Source organism: Rhagoletis zephyria, unplaced genomic scaffold, assembly GCF_001687245.7.
Source record: "Rhagoletis zephyria isolate East Lansing unplaced genomic scaffold, Rhagoletis_zephyria_1.1 Rzeph_scaffold_04168, whole genome shotgun sequence".
Lineage (NCBI taxonomy): Eukaryota > Metazoa > Arthropoda > Insecta > Diptera > Tephritidae > Rhagoletis > Rhagoletis zephyria.
The window spans coordinates 3,562-10,988 of record NW_016161251.1 but is presented as its reverse complement, the minus strand read 5'-3'; the positions used below and the strand labels follow the sequence as shown (position 1 = coordinate 10,988).

The 7,427-nt window shown below is 35.6% G+C and overlaps 1 long non-coding RNA gene across 1 annotated transcript in view; it reads left to right on the top strand.

Moving 5' to 3' along the window:
* The window catches only part of LOC108370350 (uncharacterized), a 14,040-nt gene extending 6,902 nt beyond the window's left edge, over positions 1-7,138 (top strand). Inside the window, exons 2-3 of the long non-coding RNA XR_001848621.1 lie at positions 5,563-5,565; positions 7,128-7,138. This is a non-coding gene — a long non-coding RNA (uncharacterized LOC108370350). The remainder of the gene's footprint in view (positions 1-5,562; positions 5,566-7,127) is intronic.
* Positions 7,139-7,427: the final 289 nt, after the last annotated feature.

Genomic DNA, 7,427 nt, shown 5'->3' with positions numbered 1-7,427 from the left:
AACAATCAGTTGTATGGTGGATATAGAAAATGGACCCGATCTTCGCCATTTTTATTGAAAGTATTATTTTGATAATAAGTGACAACAGTGCAAAATTTCATGTTCGTAGCTGCATAAATTGAGGAGTTATAAAGAAAAATCTCATATCTGAACAATCAGTTGTATGGGAGCTATATGTTATATTGGTCCGATTCTTCCGGTTCTGACAAATGATTAATACATTATAAAAATACACCCACCTACCAAATTTGATCCGGATATCTCGACAACTGAGGGACTAGATTGTATACAAACAGACGGACAGACAGACAGATAGACAGACGGACAGACGGACATGGCTAAATCGACTCACCTCGTCGTTCTTATCATTTAAGTATACATTTTAATGGGTCTATCTCTTCTTATTCTGGTACTTACAAACATCGGACCAAAGTTATAATACCATTTCATGCTCATTAAAGGTATAAAAAGATGGTCGTAATTTTAGTCAGATTTCAGTAACTTTCAACGTTTTGCCTTTATGGGGCAACCACAATAATCATACCGAGTTTGGTACACATTGATCGAACGGTTACCGAGATACACATATGTGGAGTTAAGTGGGCGGGGTCACGCCCATTTTCCAACATTTTATTATAAGCGCACTTTTTGCTAAAGAATTATTGCAAACATTTTTGCAATTTTGAATAAATTAGCTTCAGTATTTATTGATTTATCCAAGCTTTCGTGTTTCCCTAAATTCCAGTTTTGAGCCACTGTGCGCTGCTACGACAGCTATCCATCCAGGATTAGGACTAAGTACCTAACCCTGTCCGAACTCTGCAGGCGAATATCCTCTATCGAGGAAAACCGATGAAACGAGGATCTTATATTTCACAGTGAATTAGACCAGCTCCGTAGTGCTAAGGTTAAAGGCGAGGTCGCTGTGTGCATTTGAAGTAATTTCTCAAAAAAAAAATAAAATTATCTAAATTTCCATATTGAAATGAAAATTCGTAAATACTTACACACAAAAAATTTGTTCTTAGCAACTTTTGATTTGGTTTTTCTCTCCCTTGTAAGCTTAGCACTGGTAAACAGGATATAAACAGCATGTCGTAATTGATTGCACAAACATATGCTTACATCAAAAAATTTCTGCTTTTCTCAATACCATCTCACAAGGTTGTTCACGAAGTCAAACTTTAGGAAAATTGAAAATTGCAACAGCCTGTCGCATATCAGTGGGTGGGACAAGAAATTCAAAGCACGGGAATTTAAATGCATGCACGTTTACAAAAATAGTTGCTAATAGACTAAAATACACATGTGCACATTACATACATACTAGCATGTTTTTGTGCTTGTTGAAGTGTATTTGCATTAGGGTGGTCCTTAAATGTAGGAAGCAAATTATTACATCAGATTTCCTAGCTTCAACCACTACTTCGACGCTACTATAGTCGGAGATATCACATATAGGTCCCGATTAGAGGCGGTTAAGGCGTGTCGCATAGGGCGTACATTTCAGATTACCCTATGAAGCCGTCTTAGCCGACTGCAATCGGGACCAACATTTTGATGTGATATCTTCGACCATGGTAGTATCGATTTTGGGTATTAGATGAAAAAAAAATCAAATTTAATTTTTTGAATCTACATAGGAGAATTTGAACTTTGTTTCCTATGCGACACGCCTTCCCCGTCTCCAATCGAAACCAAAATTTATATATGATATCTGTGAACATCTTATTACCGATTGAGGGGGTGCGATTGGAAAAAATTGCTCATTTGGTTTTAAGGACTACCCTAATGTACATACATACATATATGTGTGTGTACAATTGCTTTTCAGTTGCGTTGTTTTGCCGAAAGACGGCTGCTGTTAAACTCACATCACGTCTGCTGCTTCGAAGTTTCAAGGCGAATGTCGCCAAAGGACGCAGCCATGCACATACACACATACATCCAATGCATATATGTATTTATGTGCATGTGTATCATAAAACACTAGAAATCTTTTGTGCACACATACACATTCGCATGAAGGAGCAGGTGACAAGGTGTAAGCAAAACACGAACAACAGTGTATAAGCTTATTGGGTGGAAAAATGTATTGCTTACCGTTGAGACCGCCTCGCGAAAAATTGTAATAAAAGGAAAAGTCAAAAGTTTATATAATCCTTGCACAGTTTAAAACACTCAAGACACAAGCGGTACATTCAGCTCGGAGCTGTGCTGGAATTACTGAGTGCTAGCTGTTTTTGCAGCACAAGTGCGCTACCCAGCAACAAATCGGGAATCGGGAATATTTTCTAAATTTTTTTTATTATTTATGAAGAATTCTAATTGTAGCACAGATGACAAAACAGGGCCATACATATAATATGTATATAAGTTTAAAAATCACCGCAATTTGAAATAATGATGAATACTAGATTTCTAGGAATTTTTTATTTTTCAAAAATTTTGAGAATTGTAGGAATTCTAACAAATTTTTTCTAAGTAAAAGTGTCGAATATACAAAATTGATTAAACGAAGTTGTAAGTTTTCGAATGTTGAAAACATTTGCATATTTCGTCGTTTTTTAAAATTTAAAAATTTTCGTTATTCTTGAAGATTCTTTTCCTGATAAATTATCAAGATTGAAAACACTATTGACGAGCGTTTAAAAATTAAAATTTCATATGAAAGTTATAAATTTTTTTATATTAGAAAATTTGTTTCTATCATTTAAATACTGCATGTGCCGGCATTTGAACCTGCCAACATACGGAATTTATAGCCGACATCTTTACCTACTCGGCTACGGCAGTCAAAAGCTTTTTTGCTTTTAAATTCATGTTTTTCACATGTGACTATGAAATCAGTTCCGCTCATGTGGAAATCAGCTCCCTTTTTAGCTTCTTCAGCTTTTTATTTTGATAAAATTTCTTTACAAATAATTTATCAAGAAACACACAGAATTGGGCGATTAGAATATTTTATTTATTTCGCATCTTAAGCTCTACTCAGAATTGCAGCGGGCGACGGTAAAGCGGTCGGCGGTAAGCGAACAGCTGTTCAGTTACCGCAGTGAAATTCGTCCGAGTACGCACAAAATTGCGGCTGAGGACTGCTTCCGTAAACTGTTATTTTGAGTTGGAAATTTTCATTAAAATATTTTTATTTGTTAGGTACGTACGTGTGTGTATATTTGCTAGAAATAAAAATGGTAAAAAGCATTTGCAAAGTTAATAGAAATTATTAAAATCAACAATGTGCCGCCCACGCTGGACGGTAAAAATATAAATAAATTTAAACCAACCGAAAGACTTTGGCGGTAAAAACGCTGCTGCCGCAATTATGTATGTGCCATTCCATATGTCTTCGTGAGTTTTTATTTTGGGCTTTTGTTTTATTACGGGGAATGCAAAGTCGAATGTTTCATCGTAGTCAGCTGCAAAATAGAATGAATACCTAAGAATTTGTTTTCTACCGTTTCTTTCTGTGAAAATTTCCATTTTATATAAATCAATTTTAAGTTTAATTACATACGTTTATACCGATTTTTAAGTAAGATCTAAATAGATACATGTATACATATGTGTTTATACAAATTGATTTATAAAAATTTTAGTTGCAAATGAAATCGAAGAGAATTAAATGGCAAAGAGTTAATTTTGAGAGAAACTGTATTTTCTGTTCTCGATTTAATATATGTACATTAGAGCGCGTAAATTTTGGTTGACTATGAGCGTATAGCATTGAAGGACTCTACGTGCAATTTAAAATAAATTTGCTGAAAAAACCATGAGTCTAAGATCAATTTAGAGTTGCCAAATTAATAAAATAGGTTTCGAAGAAAAAGTGAAAATTTTCGCCCTGCGCCCTCTGCTGGAATTTTTAAGAAAAAGTCCATAAAGTTCCTCATATCAAAAAATCCCTTATTCCATGTTTTTATACAAAACTTAAGCACTTCTTTACGACACTAAAGCAAAATGCGAAGAAACCTGTTTTTGCATTTTGGATCCATCGGAAAATTAGCTTAAAGTTACACGTAGAGTCCTTCTGCGGCATACGCGCATAGTCGAAAAAATCTGTAACACAAATTGACCTGCCCTAATGTACATATCTATCTCTGTAAGGCATTCATTGTTCGCTTCTCTGGATCCTTTTTGCCATGTATTCTGTTATGGCCAATGACATGTTCCAATTAAGTAATGCCTTCCTGAGGCGAAAGGATACGCGATTCCCATCGCCTAGTTCGATTCCTTTTTAAGTTGTGTGATAAGCATGTTTTATGCTGGGTAGCTTCACTCTACTTCATGCACGCATGTAAAGAGAACTCCCTACGGGTCAAGGAGCACTCCAAAATTAACCGCAATGCATATAAAAAATGTGGTCCAATTAACATTTCAGTGTCCTAGGGTAGGACGATATACTCAAGCTTTGCATTACATTAGAGTAGTACAAAACTATTCCAACCTATTACTTCATGGGGTACCTGCAAATTGGCAAGACAGTCCAATAAAAATCGTGTAGGGATCGTTAAAATACGAGTATTGATAGGGTAAAAATAAGTTGGTGGTGGAGACACGATTTTGTCCGCAACTGCATTACAGAAGACTATATTGTAAGGACTCCAAATGGACCACATGGTCCAACGATTTTTGCAGGGTTACTACACTCATGTTATGTGTAAAAAGTACGTAAAATTGCGATGCCGGGATTTATGGCTATTTTTTTAAGTAATCCCGGGATCCCGGGATTCACATTGAGATGCAACTATTATGAATATGAGTAAAAATGCACGAACTGAAAGCACACGCAGAAAAAAGTCAGCCAAATATATTTCCCTCAACACATGATTTGGTAGCTATAACGAATATAATGTAACTATGATTTGTTTAATCATATGTTGACAAAAATACATTGATTTGGTGTAACTAAACCCTTTTCTCGGTGCATTTATTTAAACATACCATGAAATAAAACTACTTAAATATTATGATTGTAAAAATCACATATTTATTAATACAGGCAAATTTTAAAGTAATACCTTTTTAAATTATATTTAAAAAACCATGTGATTGAGGAACGCATTCATCACAAATAACAATGTAAATACCAGGTACATTTGAAAGTAATGATTAATGAAAAACATTAAACAAAAATATACAAAAAGAAATTATCTAAACATGTTTATTCTAGTCCACAAAGAAATTGCGAATGGCGAATTTTTGGCGAGTCAAACGGACCTCAGATTCGGGTTCAGCGGGTCGAAATACATGTCGGTGGGTGGGTCTGGTTAGAGGCACACACCTCATTTTTTTGTGCCAGTGTTGTTATTATTGCACTTAAAATGTGTACGTAAGAGCAGCAAAGTATTTAAAAAGGAGTCTTCTCATCTTGACCTGAACTTGTTATACATACAAAACCTGCCGATAAAAACATATTTCGCCCTCAACACTTTTAGACTGAACTGTCAAAAGTTAGTCATAAGCTATTTGAAGAATGACCCCTATCTCCACCATTACAAAATATTTGAACTTCTTTTACTTACCAGCAGGTCGGATAATTTATAAGTTTTTCGAATTGAGGAAGTTTTGAGTAGATTGATGTAATAGGCGGCATACACGGTGCGTCTGACTCGCGCGTCATTTGTGTACATGTTGACTCGCCTTCGACTACATACAGTTGAATCATTCAGAGTCATGCCGGGAAACATGTTGGCGTAACTAACACATATTTATTTTCACAAACACATCCAAACCGACTCGCAAGTCAGACGCACCGTGTATGTCGCCCATTACAATAGCGACGCTATGAGTACATTAATTTAAATCTTTTACAAAAAAATACTCAGACTGCAAGTTTAAAAGCACAGTTTCAAGCTTTTTGTTAATTGTTGTCAAAATGGCAATTAACAAAAGTCATACTTCAATTTCATAAACAAGTTCTTACAAGTTAAACTTTTTCAGGATCAAGGGAATCAATGCAAGAAAATTCCGGGATTTTCGGACATTCAAAAATACCGAGATCCCTAGTACGTACATATGTAGGTAGGTTTATAGCTTTCAAACGTCATGTCGTGCCATATTATTTATGGTAGCAGCTGAGTGTGTGTGGCGCCTATGGCAAAGTTAACTTAGTTTTTATGCGCTTACCTTCACGCATAGTAGTACATATATATTTATATGTATGTTTGAAGGTGCGTACATTCAAGTATGCATGCAGCAGTAATAAAAGAAAACTTTTTGACAACATTTGCGCACATTTATAAAGGTAATGGAAAAGTTTGAAATGAGCATGATTGTGAAAACTGGATTAATATATATATGCGGCGATTTGTTATTGCGATTACGGCTTATGCAAAAATAAGAAACTCTACGTGCTTTCAAACTTAAATGTACTAGCATTTGTTTTAACTACTTAAGTTCGCGCTCTTTGCTACAAATTACATACATGCATACATTCTACAATCCCTGCAAAAAATGGGACTAATCCAGGATGACTTCGGGAGCAATCGCAAAGGAGCATGCGACTAATACCACTTTTGATCTCTTTATATGGAATGAACTGATCGCTTTTGTTCGGGCATGTCCTATGAAGAGACTAATTGTTCACATTTATACCCGAAAGGGTATAAAAAGCGACTAGTCACTTTTAAAAAATAAAAAAAATTTTCGCCAGCTGAGATTCGAACCGGGATGCTCAGTTTTGTTAGGCGAATACTCTCTCTGTGTGCCAACGCCCCACATGAAATTTCATTGACTAAGAGCGTACATATCATTAAATCGTTAATAGTACCCGTTAGAGATGAATTGGGGACTAATTGATCTCCAATTATACCCACAAGGGATGAGTCGAGACTAATTGACCTCCATTAGTACCCGTATGAGATTAGTTGGGACTAATTAATGCCCGATTGTACCCGATTGAGAGTAATCTCGGAATACTCTCTTTAGAGATTAGTCGCACAGTTTTTTACAGGGATGACACGAACTAAGAGCTAAAATAAGTAGTGGGTTGACTAGAAAGTTGTTTCAGTTGTTTAATGCTTGCTTTAAAAGATTTTGACGATGTTATGATTTCTTCTGTTTTATTTGACAGTTGTTGATTGTAGCTGTATCTGCAGATAACAAGCAAATATGGTAGCTACGAGGTTAAGAAGAAAATAGGAAACAATTTGTTATTGCTTGGCACGTCATGAGCCATACGTCATTCACCGAAACGTTGGTTTGAACATCCGCCACATATTTGAAGTATCGAATAAATCATCTTTTGATTAGACACTCCTCAAATCAGCTTGTCGGGTTTACATACATAAGTACCCGTATGATGAACGCCAAGAAATATACATACATAAGTATCTTTTGTTGTTGATTTAACATATTTGTTGCAGCACTAAGCCCACATTTGCTACTCCTAGCAATTATGCTATTTTCTCGGCGTCGCACACTAG